Genomic DNA, 22,111 nt, shown 5'->3' with positions numbered 1-22,111 from the left:
CAATAGACAGAAGCTTTTCCTAAGGTTCCTGGAGGATATGGCAAGCTAGGATCTGCAGCAAAATCACTGCATAAAAAATTCTTGAATCAGTAAAATATAAAAGATCTTCTCAAAAAAAAAAAGAGATTTGTAGTTGCCACTCGAGATAGACCCAACATACCTAGTGAGGACTCAAGAGCTGGTGCCCCTCATCCTCTGTGTCCACACACAAGTGACCCGGTCAGGCCCCTTGGCCAGAGAGATCTTGACACTTGGCAGCATGTGGCAGTGATCCACCTGCTAGTGTCTCTGTTCTGCGTGGGTGAAGCTTCACCTTCATTGCTAACCATAAGGGTCTCATTACTGGCAGTGAATCCAATATATTCCACGCAGTGTATTTTCAGGCATCTGAGGTAGATTTTTTTCCAGTGAAAGGAATGCAAGTGCCTTCAGTTTAATTGTTTTGGGCAAGTCATGTTTTTCTTTCCATTTCTTTTAAAATTCATGGCACTATCTAAGCTAGTGCAGGTCAGCAGATCAAAGTCTTTCATTGCTTCTCCCTGTAAATGCACAAACCACAACAGACTATATGGTTTTCCTGCAGACATGGGAGACCAGGGAATTTTTTGAAGCCCTTAAACAACATATTGCCATCATGTCTCTGGGGTTTGCAGGCATAGGTCCCTAATGATGAAGAAAATTCCCTGGATTTGAAAAATATTAATTACAAAGAGATTATTTCTCCTGGGTCAGAATACTCATTTCCAAGAATAGCTCTGATCCAGCTTGACAACACAGGGATGCTTCCACTGAGACCTCATAGGAAAGAGCTGTTGCTTTGTGAGCACACCAAAACATATTGCACTATCCAGTGTACTCGAGGTTATTCTTGGCATGAACAGAGGCTACTCCTCCTCATCCTATCACAGCCAGTGTGAGTTTTGTTATTGGCTTTCCTGAATACATTCAGTCAGACCCAAATCTGCTTTGTTGGTAGTATTACATAACCATTTTTAAAAGAAAACAGGAATAGATGGTCCGTAAACAGAACCATTGGCAGATCTCTCTAGACAATACTATGTATTTACAATCACTGGCGTTTGTAAACACAGGTAGCAGTACCACATCGCACGCTTCTGGTTAAACTGCATGGTTTGTCAAACATGCACACAACTTCTCAGCAAAGGAAGTTCTTTAATATTCTTTATTGGCTGGAGGAAAGTGGGTGCCAAATACAACTGTGAAATGGGAAACAATGCACAAAGGAAAAGTTCCAGAACATCAACACATCCGTTCCTTTCCTCTGCCATAAATAACCAACACACCCTTAACAGCAAGACTAAATGGCTCCAGGAAACTCTCATTAATGAAAATGTCCTAGCTGGGCTTCTCACTTTCATTTGGAATTTACACTGCCCCGAGAAGTTTTTTTCTGACCTAGAGAGCAGATAAGTTGTTCTGTAAGTAATACTAGGCACTGAGATAAATGAAGATAAACTAAAACTTGCCTCCTGTCCAGAGAGACTTAAATCTTCCTCTCTCACTGCCCAAATATTAATGTTGAAAGGCACAGCCCTGCTGCTGTTAAAATCAATGACAAAATGCAGCAGTAAGTCTATAAAGACACAGCGTGTGTTCCAGCATCTGTCCTTCAATTTTCTGGAAACCAGAGATAAGGCAGGAAACAGAATAAATGGACTGCGTATATGTAGTACACGCAGATAAGTTTTGTTGTAAAATATAGCAGCTGTGATATTTTACGTGAGAGTCGTATGATAAGACAGGATGCATAGATGGCATATTTTCTGAGGATCAGAAGTCATAGGGAAAGGACAATTATATCAGCTATTAGTCAATTGGACATTTATATTTAAGTTAGCATATTTCACTGTATAACCATCAGATAACTGAAACCTAACCATCCGCAGCTTTATCATCTTGAAACTTTTACTATACAGTCTTGTCTCAAATAGCATCAGGTCAAGAAAGTTTCTTAACTTCTAATTGCATCATTAAACATTGAGTCATTAAATACAATACCGAAGCCTTAAAATAACTTCAGGAACTAAAACACTGAACACCTCTTTACCCAGTTCCTGTACAGAATGCCTGTAAATTACAGGGAAGCTGCCTTGCTAATTAGTAAGAGAAAATAGTAAAAATGAATACCATTTGATTTTGTCTTATAGAAAATGGGCCAGATCTTCTGCAATTACTCGTAGTACACATTCCTTGATCAGCAGGGCTTCCTGCCAAGTGAGACGCCTGTGAGCCATTACTAAGGGGAAAGTAACATGAGCCGCAGAAAAGAAAGGTGGCACAATTTCGTTTGACATTTTCAGTGCCTTCAAAAGAGAGTCCTTGTGTCCCTTTCATGGATGGAAACCTGCACTTGTGGAGCAGTCTCCATAACACAGGGACAAGCTGCATCCTTTCCAGCCTTGGATGCTGGCTTTAGGAAGGCACCAGGCTTCGGCTCTTGAGATCTGAAAATACAGAAAGGCAGAGGCACTCCTCCCTCAGGTGTGTCAGAGCAGTGAAATGGCCACCTTCTTCTCCCCAGGCCTTCTGGTGCTAAGGATATTCCCAGTCACATTGCAGCCCTGGCTGCTGTAACATGGAAAGAGGCCAGGAGAACTTCAGGGTTAGAACAGGAACAAGGAATTAAATGCAGAAATGGTCTTAGGCAGCTGACATACCAAATCTCTTGGTGCCTGAACTGCATAGCAAAGTTCAGACCACAGAATTAGGCATCCAGCAGGCCTTTCCAGTGGGAAGAGACTTGGGACTGTGAAGAGCTGACTGACATGCCAGAAAGTAACTGCTTAAACCCACTGATTAGAAGACTAGAAGACCACTAAGGAGAGAACTCTCCAAAAATCTCTCCATCCTTGGACTTTTAAATATTTCAGCCTATGTCAGGAGGAAACATCATCTTCTTCTTGGAATGCACAGCCCAGGGTTTCTCTCCAACCCTTCTTTCTCAAGAACAGTATGTGTATAAGGAGAGTCAGTGCTTCCTCTTAAGGAGGTGACACAGGTCAACAGATAGACAACTGCCTCAGGATACAAGGCCCGAAGTCAAGCATGCTCTTGAGGCAGAAGAGACCTAACCACAAGGTTCATGCTTCTCTTGCTCTGGCCTACTGAAGCTTCAATTGTCTTTGCACAAGTGAAAACACTGGAAAGTAAAGGAAAGGACGCAAGATTTCATCTCTACAAAACACCCTGTATACACATAGCCTGCGTGGTGAACGTGAAGGATGGCAGGAGTCTGTGGCTTTGAGGACCTGAAATCCTTCTACATAGCCAGGAGTGGACACAAGACTAGCCCAGGATCTTCGTGCAAGCATACGCTGTTCTTTGTCACCTATGTTCTGAGAAAAGCAATCTACAGCAACTTGGAAAACCTTCCGTAGGAAAATATAGGCAGAAAAATGCAGGGAAAACTGAACAGTGACTTTTTCTCCTGGTCTTGCTGTGGTTTACTGGGGAACAAAAGAGGAGCCACAGGCCTGCCAACTCTTCTGATTTTATGGGCCTCGTGGTATATATTTTTTTTAATTGCCTGACTCTTGAGACTGTGGGATTGCGAGGATTTCGAGTTTAATTTAAAAGAGAGGCTGGCACGTTACTGTTGTGGCTTCAGAGAAATGTCGGAGGTCGAGCCCCAGACCTCAAAGCCTAGAGGCAAACACGGAGACAAAACGAGCCGAGCACCTCCCGCACCCCGTGCCCCGGGCCCACCGCTGGGTGCCCCGGGGGGCTGGCGCTGCCGGGGGCACGCAGAGCCCTTTCCCTAGCCGGGCGCTCGGCGAAAACCTCCCGAGCATCCCCAGCGGCTGGGACCCGGCGCTGAGCTCGCCCCGGGGCCGCGGCTGCCCCTCAGCTTTGGGCCCGGGGGGCGCCGTCCCCGGGGGTCCGTCCCGGGGGGTGCCGCCGCCATCCCGGGCAGCCGCGGCGCCGGGCGGTGCGCGGCCGAGGCTCCTCCCGCGGGCAGCCCGCCAGGCCCTCTCCTCCCTCTGCCCGCCGCCTGCCTCCATCGCTCCCTCCCTCTCTTCCCTTCCTCCCTCCTTCCTGTCGGCGCTGCGCACTGCTGCCTGCCGGAGCTGGGCCGCCCGGGACCGCGCCGCCGGGCAGCCCCGCGGCATGAGGCGGCGGCCGGGCAGGGCAGGGCGAGGCGGCGGCGGGTGAGCGGGCAGAGGGGGGCACGGCAGCCCCGGGGGCTCGGCACGGAGCGGGCACAGGTGGGGGCGCGGCGGGGGTCGGGCGCTGCCTTCCCCCGGGGGGACGGCGGCGAGAGCGGCGGCTCCGCTCCGCCGCTGGCCGGGGCTTAAAGAGCGGCTGTGCGGCAGGTTGGCCGGAGCGAGCGCGGAGCCGGGGTAAGTGTGCGCGACTCTCCTCGGCGTCAGGGTGCCTTCATTTGGTTGGCTTTGGAGGTAACATCCTCCGAATATATACATATATATATATATACTCACACACACATATGTATACACACATATTATACGCTCACATATATATATATACACACATATAAATACATATACACACATACATACACATACATATACACACACATATATACACACACATATATATTCTCACACACACATATATATATACTCACACACATATATATATATATACACACATGTATATAAACTCATACTTTGGAACTACGCCCTTCCATATATATATATATACGCACAGAGATATACACACACATCTATATACACATATATACAACACACACATATATACACACACACATATATATACACATATATTTATACACATATATATATACACACATATATATACACATACACACACGTGTATATATATATGTATATATATATATATATATATATGTATATAATAGGGACCTTGGGAGGGAAATCTGGAGCCCTCCCTGTGGCTGGAGAGCATCCGGCCGTGCTGCGCGCCTTGCCGCACGCCGGCTGTGCTGGGGCAGGGTGGCAGCTTGCCGTGTCTATTTTAAGGGGTTGAACTTCTGACGGATTTAGAGGCTGGGGTTTTAAAAAGATCTCTCTAAGCCTCTAAGGTGGTTCTGGAGAGAGTCATTCTCCTGTTGAGGATCAGTGTGTAAGTAAATTTGAGCTGGGTGTATTGTGTTGGCATGTTGTGGGGTTGCTTCGGCAGGAACTGGTGATGTAGGTGTTTTTTCTGTTTTTCAGTCGTAATCTGTGGTGGATGCCTGTGGACTTCGCTATAGATGGGAGTCAAGCTCCAGATAAATATTGTAATCACCTAGTGCTAGGGAGAGCCTGGCTGTGGCTGTGGTGTAGGAATTACCGTTTGAATTCTCTTGTTCAGACTTTCACATTTAAAATCCCTGTTGCAAAAGCCATTGTATATTCATTTTCCACAACCAAGTTGGCTGTGTCCTGTCAAATTCTGACATGGAATCACAGGCACTGGGTGGCTTTTCTGTTGTGTTTGAGTGCAGGTTGTTACTTAAGGCAATGTGGCTTGTTTGTGACATCTCATCTGGGAGTCTGTTCTGCTTTTTTTCCTTACTATAAAAATTTTATTTTCCTATAAAAGAATTCTTTAAATTCTTATTAAACCCTTAACCTGTAGCACGAACCCAGACCGTTAATCAGACTTAGCAGGTTTAGTAGCTGTGGGAAGATTAAGGTCCATATCATGCCACGTTCCGTCTCAAATTGTCATGTGCCAACGCCAGCTGAAGCAGTGTGTTGTTTAATGTTGTTCCATCACTGCACATGTGCTTTATAAATAAAGCTTTTCACATCCTGTAAGGAAAAATGCTTGAACTGGTCCGTCTGCAGAAAGTCTGTGCTTGTCCTTAACTTCTCAACCACTGTGTGCTGTATGGTTTTGGTGATAAAGATTAGCATTGATTTCTGTACGTTTTTGGTGGTAAAGGTAAGCAAGCACATAAAAGTCTCCAGGATGTGAATCAAGATCAAAATAAAAATGAAGTTTGATGATGTGAAGTATTAGGATGTGGGAAAGGCAGAACAAATGCAGGTAGCAGATCCACAGAGTGAACGGTGCTGTATCTGCGTCTAGTTGCTGTTGCTGAGCATCAAATGCCTGTCATTAGTTGGGTAGGTGTCTGCAGGTTTCTTCTGAGAGGTCAGCTCAGTCTACTAGGAAAGCTTAGTGTCAGGAGGCTGCAAGTCTGCTGTATCTAAACTGGAGAATGTTGTAGATGTCCACATGTCAAAGGCTTAAAAATCACCAGTTTGGAGCTGGTTTAGAGTATAGCTTTCAGATAGTCAGTAGGTGACCAGATTTTCTTTGGTTTTGCTTTCTGTTTATTTACTATACGCATCCTTTCATCTTATCACTGTTTCACCTATTCAAACTTTTATCAGTGTTATTAAGTGATAAGAGTTTCCATTGTGCACTATCCAAACATACCATTTCAGTCACTTAGAGCAACCAGTGGCAAGCCCTATGGAGGAGTTAGATTGTGCAAAATCCCTTTACAGGTGAGCTGAGGAAAGGGCGAGACATAACCTTTAAGTGAGGGCATTCGTGTAGACTTGCCAAAGACTGTGGAATATGCAGGAACAGCCGTATGGGTGGAGATGCTGTCCAAGAAAGAGAAACTTATTTTCACAGGTGGTAAAGCTGCTACTGCTACCTCAGTACAGAAGTCATAGGGCTTTATTTTTCAAGCACCTGATGAGTTACCATCTGTTGCTATAAGGTCACATCTGTGTCAGCATCACGTGCTGCTCAGACTTACTCTAAGAGCTTTAGTAAACATCCAAAAAATCACCTGAATGTATAAATCTTCATAAGTAATGCTAAAGCAGAGCCTGTGCAATCAGCCTGAAGCAGCTCTGTTAGAGCATGTGCTGTTTCATCCAGTGGGTGTCTGGCGGCCGGTTATGTGCCACGTGAAGAGATGTATTTAAACACAAGACTAGATATGTGTTAGTAAGAATTCTCCCTGAAAGATGAAATGGCACCTCAAGAAGAAAGTCTGTGGCAATCGAGATTTTTATAAATGCTGACTCTATCTTGCAGAGTACAGCATATCACAAGGCTGATGCGGATAGATTATGTTTTTCTGCAGATGACTCTATAGATGATGTGATCAGGTAAACGAAGTTATTTTCCAGTTATGCTGTGTCCTAGTGCTCAGAGGAATGCTGGGGATGCTAAATTCAGCAGTTCCTGTTCTGTAACCTAGAGTGTTGATACATTTTCTAGATGAAAACAAAAATAATCTTGTACATTTTTAAATGACAGTTTGTATTATCTTGTAGTGAGCTTATTAGAGCTGTTGAATAGCAGCTGTTGGAAGGGAAAACAGAAAAAAGAAATCAGGAATTTCTTGGTTTTGTTCTATTTTCAATAATACAAATTGATGTAGGGCATAGTTATAATAGAGATACTGAGATCTTGTACTGAGATTGATGTTGAAATACAGAGATGACTCAAGCGGAGGGATGTTATTTAGCACTGCAGGGAAAGGTTTGATGAGGGAGGTTTAAAGATACTTAAATAGGTGAAAGGGTTGAGAACTCAGACCAGATACTTGGTCTTTCTCTGGTTTATATGTTGATCCATGTGCATGGAGATATGGAGAACAGGTACAGAAGTCAGTTTACTACTGTTAACAAAACTAGCTAGAATGAATTGGAATGTTTTTTGTTGTTTTTGTTTGTTTGTTTGTTTGTTTTTTCTTTTGTTTCAGTGTGTCTTTTTTTCTGAGATTTAGTTATGAATCCATTTTGGCTGTTGAGCATCTAATTTCTGTCTAAAAATAAGAAAAATAAACTACTTTCTTCTACATACAGCTTGAGAGGTGATTATGCTCTATGCACCAAGGCCGGTTGATATACTTCATTCCATAAACAGCTTAATGTAAAAACTGTAAATAATCCTTGGGACCAGGGCCTGGAGCCTGTGGTCCCTCAGTCCCTCTCAGAAGGACACAGAGTCCTGCTCTGAGTCAGTAAATGCTCAGAGCCATTGAGAGAAATGCCATCTGCAGAAAGGCTGCAGAAGTCTCCATCCCGACTCATTTGCTTGTCTTCAGCATGGTCACAGATGTTTCCCACACCCTAGCATGGGTTGCAGTCACTGGTCTGCCTCATCAAGGGTGGCATCACTGCTGCTTTCTTTTTCTGACCACATCTTTAAGCAAAAGTGATGGCTTCTGCTTTCATTTGAGGAGCCCCATGCTGGGGCTATATGTGACGTGTTCTGTGCACATTTCACTGGCAGGCACAGGTGAGGGAATAATTGCTTTCTGAATCTTGAGTGTTATGCGTTAGGCAGGTGTGTTGTGGACCTATCAAACTGGAGACCATCTGCATCCCTGCATCCTGGTGCTTACAAAATTAGTCATCACCTCTCTCTCCTTCTTTTTTTTTTTTTTTTTTTTTTTTTTTTGCCACTAATACTTAGCTGCAGCTAAATGGGATTTTGGAATATGTTTGTTTTAGTTTAAGCATCAAAAGTTCTGGTTTTATTGGTGCTTAAGTGTCTCCAGAGATCTCTTCCAGAATCTTGTGGATGTCTTCCAGAGTCATTACCGTGGCAGTGATGGGGGCCATATAAATTCCTAGACGGCCAGAGCTACTTTCTTACCCCCCTTTGTGGGGTGGAGGGACAGCTGGGATACAAATGACCTGCAGACACTAAGCTTCCTCTGTTCCTTGTCTGCTTTGCTTTCTGACTTGGAAGCCAACAGATATTAATTAGAATTAATGATATCTAGCAATACCAAACTGACAGTAAAGATACCCAGGGATTGTTCTCTGTAGTGGCTTTTTTGCTGATCATTGCTGTCCTCATGTCTCCTGGAAAATGTGTAATTCCTAGATTTACAGACCGTGAAAGCCCTCCAGTTGTGTGTCCACACGGCTCTTGCCCTTCCTGCAAGAACAAGAAGCTCTTAGCAAGGGCTTTTGCCACTTGATTGCCGTCTGCTGTCCCTGCTGCTCCCTCTCGAGTCACTCCTAGTAGCGGGTTTCACTGCAGGGAGAAAGTGCTTTGGCTAAAAATAACTCCCAGCCCATCGGTATGAATGTTGGTCAGGGTGTAAGGTTCTGAAGGGCATATGTCTCCCCTGCTTTCCATGCACCGTCTGGAGCTGGCACTGGAGCGAAGTCAAAGAGCGTTGCTACAACACATGCAGCCTTCCCTTATCCCACAGGCAGAGAACTGCTGAGTTGTCAGCTGCCGAGTCCAAATTATGCCTTTTACCTCAGGGAGCACAAGTTATAAAAGCACGTGTCATGGAAACAAGGACGGCACTGTAGCAATTCCCTGCTCCTTCTGCCTCGCTTCCTTACCGTGCCAAAAACCAGCTCCACAGCACAGCCAGCAGCTGTGTTGCCAGCTTGGTGTGTGGGGAGCACATTAGGCCAGGATGGCTCTCCCATCTCTTGGCTACCTGTGTAGGCGAGCAGAGTCTCCTTTCTCTCCTCTAATCCCCGGGGTTGAGGGGCTGCTTCCTGCAAAACCAGAGTGCATGCAGCATTTCAGCCAGCGTTGGCCACCTGAAGGCTTAAGTAGCTGAAGGAGGACTTTCCTTGGGTGGCTTTTATGCTTTAGCATCTTCCAGGCCAGCCAAAATGTTTCACTGATGTAGTGGCGTTGATTAGAGAATTAATGTGGGTTTTCAGTTAGGTTGTGTTTTTTTGTGTTTTTTTTTTTTTTTTGTTTTTTGTTTGTTTGTTTGTTTGTTTGTTGTTGTTTTGAAGTTTCTATATTGATGAGCAACATTATACCAGTGTTGTTTGCCAGTATAACTTACTGCATTTTGAACACCTTTACAGTCAAAACCACTTTCTTTTGTACATATGTAACTATATTCCTAAAATAGAGATATATGTCCGTGCTTGCTGTATATATACTTGTAGCTGCACAGGTGATAGCTTTGTACCTAGGTGGCCTGGTATTTTGTAGTGCATAATCATGAAATTTATGTAAAGCAATGTATTTGTGCTATTTGTATAGATGATGAACACCATCTGAAAATTATGCTGTAAAGTTTCTTATGCTTGCGTAATTTTGTCATTATTACACAAGTCACTTAAAGGTGTAATAAAAGTGCAATTTATAGAGGTGGTCGAAGATGGTTCACATTGTTGATCTGGCTCAGACACGCTCTGTGTTGTACTTCTGGGTATACTTCTGGGCCTCAGCCATCCATCTAAGCTAGTTTTGCTCCATGAATAAATCAATTGCTTCCCTCCAAGAGGAAGTGCAGGCTCATTTGACTGAGTAGCATGGTTAAACATTTATTCTGGATGGTGTAGGTATGACCTGTGGCAAGCTTGGCTAGCACAGTGAGCAGAGCAAGCCAGCTCTTTCTCAGATGGTTTTATGCCCTCAAATGCCCCTCACTTGTGCCTTTGGGCATGCAGCATACTTCAGCCTAAAGCTTTGGAAGCTACTTCATCTTTATTTCGAGAGCTTTGAACTGAGCAGCACGCAGAAAGATGGATTGGAGCCAGAGGCTGGCCTGGGCCGCTTGCAGTGAGGAGGCCTTGTCCAGATGCGGACATACTGGGCCCAAGCAATGCGAAGGCAAGCCAGTCTGCACTGGTGAGGCCGGGCGTGATCTGTCATGCTGTCCACCAGGGTGGTTGGCATATCTGTGATACTGATAGCTGTTTCACAAGCTGTATTTCAAATTACATGCACATTTGAGAAGCCCATTGCACATCCCACATGTCTTGGAGAGCTGAGGAGACAGGCAGATTTGGGCAAGTGGGAGAAGTAGCATGGCTCTGCTCTGCACGGGGCAAGCAGCTGCCTTTTGGGGCTGTCTGGTGATATTTGCCATAGCCTGGCAGCCCTCATTCCTTTAAGATCAGGGCTGAGGCCATCACCCAGATCTTGTGCCAAGACGGCCCTGCTGCTCATCACAGGACATAACCCTGTTTGTATGTCTGTCCATGGATTTGCCCTTCTTGAACTGGGTGATCTCATGGCCTCAATTAACTATAAAATCAGTGAGGACAGAGCTACAGAATCTCTCTCTCAAATAATTGGTCTTAATAATACCGCAGGGCAAAAATGCTGCTTAAATCAAATGAACTTCAGTAGAAAATTATAGTGGTCAGTATTACAGGTTGGGTTCCTGCAGACTCTGAAGCACAAAGGTGAATGTAAGTTATATGTATTCCAGCTACAACTAATTTTCACAGCCTTTCATGTTTTGGATCAAGTTCAGCACTTGCAGCAAAAGAGAGATTTGACCTCTGAGGTTTTACAGCTACTCTGGAGCTAAAACTAAGGAGATAAGCTTTTAATGTTTAATCCTAGGTGGGGGACAGAGAGAGAGAGAAAGCCAAACAGAAGTGTGATTTATGTATATTGCAGACTTCAGTGTTGTCTTGAGCTAGTTGTAACAAGCACCAAAGTACTGTGTGTGAGATGCACGTAATAGTCACACTCTTTTTCTTTCATTTCTGTTAAGGTTTCTGCTGGTTCTGAGGATAATAATATCTGTTCCCTAGAGTCGACCTGTTCCTCTTCCTTTTCCCCTCCTTACCCCTGCTCCATACTCCTGCAAAGGTCATGGCTATGAGAAGCCTTCAGTATACAGGTCTCCAGGCACGTAACTCATAATTCATCTGCTGGAATAGCATTGTCACAATTCCCAATATAGAACAGCCATCTCCTCCAAATTGAATGTGATTGGCCTGTTCTTCTCTGAAATGCTAGGAATTTTTCAAAAGAAGATATTTTTACCCAATGTTGCCTCGTGTTTCAAATGACAAGATCAGCATGGATGTAAATCCAGCAACCTGCCATGAGACCCATATTTTAAGTCTTACTACAAAATTGATAGTTTGTCCACTGTATATTGTCCTCCTTCAGTATTAGAACAGTTATAAGATCTATGGGATTTTTCTGCTAATCTAGGCTGATGGTGTACTGTGAACCTGAGAATAATTATGCTGAGCTCGTGTTTAGAATTTTGTCAGGAAGGCATCCAATCTTATCTTTAAGATTTCAAGCAGTGCATCCCATTCTTGAGGGGCTTTGCCAACATTTAATTAACTTTATTTTTAAATATATGCATTTTGCAGTGAAGGTCTGCTACACGGCATTGTTTTTTGTATCTCATATATCAAGGGCTACATTTTTATCTTTTTTTCTTTGTAGGTAATTCAGAACTGTGATCAAGTAACCTCATTAAACTAAATAGTCACATTGTTTCAGGCTTTGCAGCAACAGATTATCTCTGGGACCCAGACTGGTGTATGTAACCATTTCATTCTGGGTATAAATTGACTCTGTACTGGATTAGACTATTTCCACTGCTAATGAATCTTTAGTGTTTCTCTTGTGTTGTTAGATTGAATGCTTCTATAAGGTAAGCTCATCCACACAGGCTAAGTTCTGAGCATTTTTATTGTCAGTAGCTTTTATGTAGGTTTGCTTGGTCTGTGATAACTGGTACTCAGAAAATTGATTGTTTTCCAGTTGCTTCCCCATGTTTCAGCAGTGCAGCTGGTGTTAATATGCAAAGAACATATCCTTGAAAACATTGGGTTCTTTTCTTTTACCCTTTTGCCCTGCTGTGTACTCGCTGGCTAATTGGTACGTAGCTCTGTATTGGAGATGAGCTTGGACAGTGATTGTTGGAGACAATTATGGAAGCAAGACCTCTGTGTTACAATAGCTACCTTCAGAATTAGGTCATTAAAAGGCTTTGAGTGAAATAGTGTTAATTTTTCTCTCCACACAAGTAGACACAGAAGGTGTATTTGTCATCCCAGGTCTTTTGTGGGTGAACCTCTCATGTAGCATTTTTCCCCACCGATTCATGTATGAATCTTTTAACTTCAGGTGCCTAACGTGACTGCCTGCTTCAGCATTTGGCTCTCCTGCACTGAAGAGTAACGACAGAGCCTGCCACGGGCTCCTGCAGCTGGGCTCCTGCCAGCAGTGCAAATGTAAGTGTATGCATAGTTTTACTCATAAGATCAAATTAGTCATATTCGGGAGCAATGTGTATGTACATGGTTACTGAGGTTTATTTTCTTGCATCAGTCAGCAGTTATCTGCACAGTCACAAGCAGTGCTTCATGGCTTTGAAATGCCTTCTCATCAGAGGCACAGGTGATTTCTGATAGCATTTAACTGCTTAGTTCTTGGGACTGGAGAAAAAAGCTGCTGCATTCTAAACCCAGATATCTGAAGAACTGGTACTTTAATAAGTATTTAACTGAATGTTAGTAAACATGCATCAATTTTTACCATCTTTACTGACAGTTGGTTGGGAGCTTTTTAATTTTCTTATTTGGAAAAAAAATACTTGTCATGTACATTCCTGGTACATATATGGACCTCTGATTTTTTTAATCTCTTCTGCTGTTGCTCACGAAGACTTTCTGTATATATTATTCTAAAGCCTAATATTTATGCCCCTGAGGCATATGCATTGTCATTTAAATATATTTTGCAAATGTAATCCTGGTAGAGATCCAGTTTGTGGCTCTTTAGTATAGAAGATTGCAGAACTGGGAAAAGCAGGGTACTCTCCAAAGATGTTTGAGGTAGAGGTACTTTTAAATGGTATGTGAATTCTAATGACTTGCTTTCTGGTGAGATTGTCGGTGCTTTTTAGAAGAGGATTTCACAAAAGTGGAAAACAGAAGTGAGATTATTGATGTTTCACACGATAAAATTTATGTTAGAGGTTTTACAGGTCTCTTGGTTTAGACGGTAAGCTTTTAAGAACAGGCTTGGCCTTGTGAGTCATGTACTATATATCCGATTAAATGCTTAAAGAGTAGATATTATCCTAAGGAATAAAAGTCTGGAATAGAAAGTAAAAGTGCACTGAAGCAGAACATGCCAACCTTACAACTGCACCAAAGTGTTACTTGTCCCATTAAGTCCGTCTTTTCTGTGGAATTAGGTTTCCCCATTCCCCACCTTCTCCACCCCATGCCCTGACATCTCACTCTGCAGCCACTAGCAAAACCATTGAGAATTGTCGCACGTCTCTCGTTCCCACAGTCGGACTTGCTCAGCAGTTTAGGAACAATAGCTGTTTCATTGCTGAGTCGTGAAACAAAAAAGTTAAACATATCAGCAACAATGCATGAAAAATGGGATGAAGAGCCTTCCACAGGAAGGGATTTTTCCATGCCAGCGTATAGGTACTCAGGATTTATGGGAGACAGAATCTAATAAGCAAGAAATCCTTCTTCTTTTGTACATCATCTGCCAGCTCAATAGTAGAAGAAGTAAACCATAAGATTTACTAATAATAGCAGGAAGGAAGAACCCTGTTAAACAAAGACAGCAAAGTTGGATGACTTGCTTTTGTATAATCCAAGGTTGTTTTTCTCTCCCAACAGCCCATTTTTTCTTTAAACTCACCCTTGAGAAAAGAAAAAAAAATAAGAAAAAGAAAAAAGATCTTGAGCAGAATAATCTTGCTTTCAAGGGATTATTGAGGAAAAACTTGTGGAACTGACTCACTATGTCCTCTTAGTAGCAGTCTCAATTTTCTGTGAGCTGCTCTCATTTTCAAATTAGGTGCAACACCATTAGCCTTACAGATGCTGCTGTCTCAGCACTTGCTGATGTGTTATTGACAGAGATTCAATTCATTGCTTTTGCTAAGTTCTGAAAGGAATGACAGAACACAGCATTGCTGTGTTTTACACCAATAAAAAATAATATGTATGGGTCCTAGCTATTTTACCTATTACTTTAAAATGCCTAGATCTTCCTTGTTTTATTCCTTTTGCTGAGCATTATTTTAATGTTGCAGTTTGTTCAACAGTTTGCTTTCCCTGGAAAGTACTTTATAGCAGTCTTTTCCATTCTGAGACACTCCACAAAACAGTTAAGGAGCTGTTAATTTATACTTGTCATCCAAAATCATTAAGCTTTCTAAGTTTAGTGACTTCAATCAACAGACAAGATATAAGCTTCCCATTTAGAGTATTCAAAAGAAATTTGAGAACTTTTAGCATCTTTTTCACTCTCATGGACTGAGACATCTCAGTCTACATTTGAATTGGATTTGAAGTCATCCTATAGAAATGGAAAACAAAACTTGAACTTCTTATATGTTTTGTTTTAAAACAATGTTCTGCCTAAACTGAATATTCAGCCTAAATTATTTGAAACGGAATATCACATGTTAATTTAATTGTAAAACAACTGCATCTTGTTTCTTTGGCATTGCAACCACGTGATTTTGTATAGCATTCAGCTGAGGAAGTGTTGCTTGTTTTTAGAGCTGTGGATGCCATAGAGCATATGCCAAAACTAGATTGCTGTCAGTGTCTCTATTTTCAGGGTGTCAAAGTTTGTTAGGGGGTAGGAAGGGTAACAGGAATGAATTGGTTTATTTTGATGCATCAGGTTGCCAGCTGTGCTGCTGTAAGAACTGATCCACAAATAGGTCCCTTGCAGATGACTGCAAGGGCTGGAGACCTTTGTGAGAGGAGTTGAATGGACAAAGGCGAGCAGCATTAGCTTAAGACAGATGGATTTGATGTCTCTGTATGTCTTCTGGGTCTGTGTTGGCAATGAAGGTTGTGATCAGCAAGAGAATGAGAGTCATGAAAGAGTGATCTGGCCTGCATGTGGGAGAGAGAGAGTCTCCATTTCCAGCAACCGTGTCCCTGTGTACATGTGCACAAATGCAGGAGTTAATATTTATTCTTTATAGTGTGGCAGTGGTCTCTCTTGGGGCCTACAAAAGTTATTTAGGAAGGAGACTGGCTCTGATGTATTTCAACAGTAGAAGTCAATATTTGTTTTTCTGAGTACTTAAGATTAATTTGTACGCTTTGCTGCCATGAAAGGAGGATATGCATGCGTATGCGTAAGTGCGAAGCTGGAGGGAAATAAGGTGCAACTAAAACAGTATGTGGAAGAACAAGAACTCTCAAATAAATGCCAACTAATATGTGATTACACATGAACAAGCTTGTTCTCATAGTGTCATGATGTACTGTAGATCTTCCTTCTTTGGAGAGGCTGGGAGGGGAATGGCAGCAGCTGAACACAGGCGTAGGAGTGTAGCGAAGCAGAGGAAAGCATTCAGTCAACCCAGTGTATGGGAAGCCTACACCTCATAACATGCTGCACTGTGCCTTCACGCAATACGTCTGGTACTTATTCAGAGTGGAAATACAGCAGAGCACGAGAGCTTTTAAAGACACAAGAAAGATTAATACAATGGGAATTTATCAGAAAACATAGATCTATAGTTTCAGGAATCCCTCATTCCCTCGACTACTAAAAAATCAATTTATTTCTCGTAAGTAACTCTCATTCCTTACATTCACACTAAAAGGATATTGCATAACTCTTGCTCATTATTCTCAATATATTTAATGTGGAAGCCGCACTTCAGCATTTGATCTATTTATATGCTGTTCATACACATGAAGCCAGACTTTCTTTGGATTCAGTTCATTGTACCTTAAAAGTAATCCGAATACCACAGGTTTCACTGTAAACAAAGAAGGATTCCAACCCTCAGGTCATTGCCGGTTGTTTAAAAAAAAAAAACACACTTGGAATCCCTTCAATAATTATCAGTGTTCTCTAATTAAACTAAATAGGCTTTTCCTGTGATGGAAAGAAGATTAAAGGTCATATAGTTCAAAATAAGTTTTTGAATATTACCAGATTAAGGAAAATTAAATCTTTCATTAATAAGGTCAGCTTCTTTAATGTTTATCAGCTCATAAGGATGTACAATCTGAAGAGAACCAGCAGGGACAGAATTATGTAGAAAACATGACTTGTCTGAGGAACAACAATTTTTTTTCTGCATCCTTCTTTGTAAAGCCTGAGTGACAGTGTTTTGGCTCTTTAGCCTCACATTGAATAAAGCACAGTTGACAATGTGGGCAAATGAAGTTTTCCTCTGAAGAGATGCTGTCTTGAGAACTACACAGAAACTAACATTACCCTCAAAAATGAAAAGTGCTGTGGAATATTGAGTTTTATTTCAGTTATGAATCACTAAAATGCAGCAAAACACAGACAAGAGGAAAAGTTTGTCTATGTAATTTCATTTGATTCTAGGTTTATGCACTGCTAAAAACATGGTTATATTTGTTTTTATGATTTGTCCTGGTATTAAGTATCTGAAAGGCATAACAGATAGCTGTAGGCATTCATGGTAAGCTGTGTTCTGTATATACGCGAAGTAATCTGACTTATGTGCCTTTGGTCAGTGTACTTGTTCCATGCTGTGTTGTGAAGTGCAAGAATTCAAGGAAGTGTGACCATGAGGTCACCAAATTCAAGCATATCAGGAAATGTGTGTAGCTGTATCAGATTTACGCAAATACATTAGTTGAGTCCTTCATCTTATTGCAGTCTTAATTTGGCAGTTGTAGTAAGTATCAAGATGATTTTTGAATGGGTTAAAATACTAGAGTGTAAATGACTCCTAGCAGTTTCCTTCTACTGCGCAGCACAATAGCTGGAGGTTAAGTTTCTTATTTGGCTAATAGTGTCCCTTAACCTTCACCCCTCCACTTTGTTCTTTGTTCAGATGATTAGGTGTTTTCCATCTGCACCTCTATGGGAGAAGAATCTGTGCTTGTTAATTTGAGCTGACTTCCTAAGGAAGTCAGGCATATCTGATAATGCTTTGTCTGTCCTCCTACCCCTGCCATAACCTTTGAACACGCTGCCCAGGTTCATTTCACTGAGAATGAGGAGGTGAGGTCTCAAAATAAGATGTCCTTAAAAGCTTTATGAAACTCTGCATCTGGATATAGAGACCCCACTGAGGAAATGGCTGCAGGGTGAAGTCAGACTTCCGTGGACTGCGATCCAGGCCTCTCCAGCATGCCTCCTGTGATGTCTAATAAGGCTTAGGGGATAAGCTTCAATCTATGTTAACACTTGGATAATTCATAACAGCAATAAATCATGAAGAGGCTTGTCGATATACCCAAAAGTATTCAATCTAGTTTTGGTAGTATTAAGGTTCATTGTGTTCCTCAGAAGTGTTTGTGTTCTGTTGTTACCATTGGAGAGCTGTGCAGTGTCCTCCTAGCAGTAAAGGAGAACCTATACCTACTGTACCTGTAGTTAGCCACATGCTTGATGGTAATTGATACGACCAGGAGTTAGACATCCAGTTTTCTGTTCAAAGTGTCTTTGTTCTTCTGAAGATCCCACACTGGAAACATCAGATGCGATGTCTGGGTTGGGAACCACTCTTGCATGGAGTGTGTTGGGCAAGGCATGGTAGATAACTCTGTGAGTGGTAACAGTTCCTGAATTAACCTAGAAATTAACTGAAAACAATAATAATTCAGTGAGAACAGAAGGCAAAATGTACAAAATACACATTTGGTTTGAAAATCCCACAAGTGCCATCTAATAAGTTCTTTTTAAGCTGTGGTAAAAATAAACCATTGATTCCTACAGCATCTGGTTGCAGTGCAGGTATTGCTCTGCCCAACTGATGCATCTTTCTTCTCTCCAGCCTGGCTACCCCAGTAGGGATGCTTTTCTCTAGTTTCTCTATAAGACATCTGGTTTGTTCTTGTGTGTTTGTGTGCTGTTTTCTTAACAAGGAGTCTTTACTGTACTTCCCAAATCCTTTTCAAGATTATACCATTACTATGATTATACTATTTGACATCTGATTCTCCTGTACATTTTCATTTCCTTATAAAACAGATCTGGGTCTCAGTTTTTGTACATATATTTGTGCTGTGCTGTCAAACAAGTACTAAACACTTTCCTAAAATCAGCCTTGAATTGTGATACTTGTTCACAGATTTCTTAATCAAGTTTCCTCAACACCTCACCTCTGTCCTGCATGCAGTCTACCTGCATCACTCTCCCCACATGAAGATCTTATTCCAAAGAGTGTTTAAGGTGAAATGTTTGCTGCTTCATCTGGAGCGCACCTCTACTTTCGTTGGTGAAGTCTCCTGCCCAAATGCTTGGTAGATGGTGATGGTGACCAGTGGCTTTCAAAATGAGTTTGTGAAAGCATCAGTCCTCGAGTTGAGCTTGTATGTTGCGTCCTGATGTCTCACTTCACCCTGCAGAGTCGGAGCATCCTGGGGAAGCTTCCCAGACTCTTAGAGATGCTGCTGCTGTTCGGCAGCCAGAGGAAACAGTGAGGAGGGAGTTTTGCTACTTGTGCTTGGCAGAAGCAACACACCAAAGTTTGTCTCAAAGGACTGAAAATGTGGTCCTGTGCACTCCTGCACATTAACATTGTAATATCTTAACACCCCTTGTTTCCTTTTCCTCAGCTGCAGATTAGGAGGGTGTGTTGGTGCAGATAGGCAGCCTGAATTATTTTATCAGCCTTTTGAAAGAGAAATGGTAGATTCTTAAATTAATTCCTCAGAACTGGGGAAAGCCAGATTCCCAAATGGGATTCAGCCTTCATTTATAAACCATTTTTAGTGATTCGTGCCGTGCAAATCTTTTATAACATGGAATGCTGCCATGTTATAAAACAGAGAGGGAAAGCCTGCATTCAGATTGCTAAAGAGAGATTTTTGTCTCAAATCTGGGATTTTTTTTAAGGCGGTGGAAGAATGTACTCAATTGAAAAATAGCAAAACTCCCTCAAATAAATCTTGTTAATTTTACTTTTCTTCTTTATATTACTCAGTTATCTCTAGAGTCAAAGACTGAAGGCTGCGGGGTCACTAAAGCTGTTTTAAAGAAAGCCAGTTCATCTTCTGTTTCTGTGTTCATTGTCTTTACTGTCAGCTGCATTGGCAATTTGCTTTGTTTCCCAGAAATGCGTATTTCTGGCATGGATTTTCAGATAGGGGAATTCTTTGGAAGGTTTGTGTTGGCAATAGTAAGATGTGTAATTTGATAAATCCATATGAATATAGGAGCTTTTTCTCTCATTTTGAAGGTTAAATTAGTACCTTTACAAAAAAATAATAATAATAAAAAAAATGTCAGAACCAAGTAGAATGAATGTTCTCCACCTGCTAAGCAAAATAGTTTTTTCTTCTAGCATTGAGGTTCTGGTCCTGACATATATTTAGCACCCATGTTTCTGCCTGGCTGCATTTGGGATGACGGCTGTTCAGTATCTCTGAAAACTGAGCCTGCCATCAGTCTCTACAATTTTTTGGTGCTGTCCTACATGATCATTTTCTATGAGACCATTTGATGTTCTACTTTGTGGTAAATTATTATGATAATACCTTTAACTGTTGAGAAAAAAAGAAGTATAGTTTAACTTGAGAAAATGTACCGATGTACAGATTTGTTATGTTTAACATGTATGTTTTACTGGCTTCATGGTCTCATCTAGCATCCTCCATTGTCCCTAAAACTTTCCTATAAGTTGACTTTTAACCTTTTCTTTTCAAATAGCTGCTTGTGGACCACAAAAATAGGTATGAAAAGTCTGGCCACTAATCCTCAATTCATAGATTTTTAAACCAAATTTGGAGAGTCGCAATTGGCATATCAGACTGCTGGCAGGAAGCAGGCCTGAAAGACTTTTTGATTTTTTTTTAAACCAATTTTGTTTGTTTGTGTTCAAAGTGGTTTCCAAGCACTTGACAATGAAATACATTCGGAGGCCAGAAAACAACAAAAAAAAAATTGTGTGTTTTTTTTTTTTTTTTCTCCATAGTTTCTTAATACCGCTTTGGAGAAGTTCTACACTTAGAGAACTAAGCTGTTACAACAGACTAAGAAAACACTTATTTTTATTATTTTTTTTAAACAGAACCAAGCAATTGATCAGCTATATTTTATAATTAATACACAGAAACAGTTAAACCAAGAAATACATAACAGGAAATATAGTCCGTAGGAGATATTTTGGTTATCTTCTGGTTTTCCCTTTGCAAGGTTAAGTCTAAAGAGGCTGGAAATATCTTAGTTTGTCACTGATAGATACTTGGTGCTACACTTGTTTTCTCAGCATGTGACAGAACCTTTAACTTTCATTACGGTTGTCAAGATTTTGAACGAAAGATGTACATAGATATTTTTCCTTGCACATTGACCTGGGAGTACATTTCCTCTCACTAATCTGTCTCATCTGCCAGTAGGTACACTGTATACACGACAACATCTTTAAAAGCCATTTAAAAATCCACAGTTTGCATTGATCTTCTCTTGGCTGGCATGAGGCTACTTCCTCTGTGAGCATACATATGTGTGCATGTGTACGCTGAATTTTGTAAGGGCCATCACCCACTGACCTCCGTGATTAAGAATCTGAATCTATTTGTTCCCTGCTAGGTTATCTGCATAAAAAGCAGTTTAAAATGACTGACCACAGGGACAAAAGGTCAGTTCCACACCACAGAGCCCTGAGCAGAAGTTAGATTACGTTCGTATATTATAACTTTCAGCACAGTTATTGTGGAATCTTATTTTTAGCATCTGATATTAAATATGGGCAATTATATACTGAAGCCTTTGCTGCTTGTATGGCATACATTTGCATGCAAATATTTTTTGGATTCACACACAATGTTATTCCTGAGCATAGAATTATGGAGGTGTTTTCCTTATTTTAAAATTTCAAAAGTGAAAGAACTTTTTAGGCAATTTTTTAAGAATTTGTTGCGCAAATCTACTCATGCTAAATCAGGAGGTTTGCAGTCCATCTGAGAATGAGATTGGAGTCTGAAGTACTAAATAAACAGCTACGTGGCAGCTTTATACAGCAGTATCCGGGGCTGGATCACAAACTGAAATTGAGGCAACAAGGTCTGAACACTGAAAGAAAATCAAATATGGCATGGGCTGTGTAAACACGTGCTACGCATAGGTTTGCCTTAGGAAAGTTCTTTCATTGTGCTTGATAATGCTTGAGAGCTCAGGGGACAGAAACTCTGAAGCTGAGAATACAGCAGATTTTGTCCACAGAGAAATGTTCCAGGAATGATCAGAAATCTAGCAATTGAGACTGGTATATGCGAAAAAAAGTGAGTTTTTAAGGGATGAGCTAGTAGAAACCTGGTGTCAGTCATCTTCTGTGTAAAAGGCTGCTGCAAGGCAGATGATAAAAGTGCTTTGCCTGCTGGAGACAGGATGAAGTAATGTCCTTGAAAAGAAGCAAGAGACGGTTGTGCAGCAGGTGGGGAATAATCCTAAGTGTGGTACCAGTGAAGTGACACAAATGGATTGCCCAGGGAGATGAGAT

The 22,111-nt window shown here is 41.6% G+C and overlaps 1 protein-coding gene across 7 annotated transcripts in view; it reads left to right on the top strand.

Annotated features, from left to right (window-relative positions):
* LOC309889912 (leukemia inhibitory factor receptor-like) overlaps positions 1 to 22,111 on the top strand; it is a 90,322-nt gene that overhangs the window by 29,701 nt on the left and 38,510 nt on the right. For 2 of the 7 annotated variants that reach the window (XR_014319337.1, XM_082783114.1), the window contains exons 1-2: positions 4,222 to 4,361; positions 12,805 to 12,911. The gene's annotated coding sequence lies outside the window, so the exon portion shown is untranslated. Of the gene's footprint in view, positions 1 to 4,041; positions 4,170 to 4,207; positions 4,362 to 5,077; positions 5,089 to 12,804; positions 12,912 to 22,111 lie in introns of those variants that run through there. The other 5 variants (XM_082783116.1, XM_082783117.1, XM_082783115.1 and 2 more) reach the window with 4 other exon arrangements.

Source organism: Aythya marila (assembly GCF_965140915.1).
Source record: "Aythya marila genome assembly, chromosome: Z".
NCBI classification, from domain to species: Eukaryota; Metazoa; Chordata; class Aves; order Anseriformes; family Anatidae; genus Aythya; species Aythya marila.
This window is presented reverse-complemented; position numbering and strand designations above follow the sequence as displayed.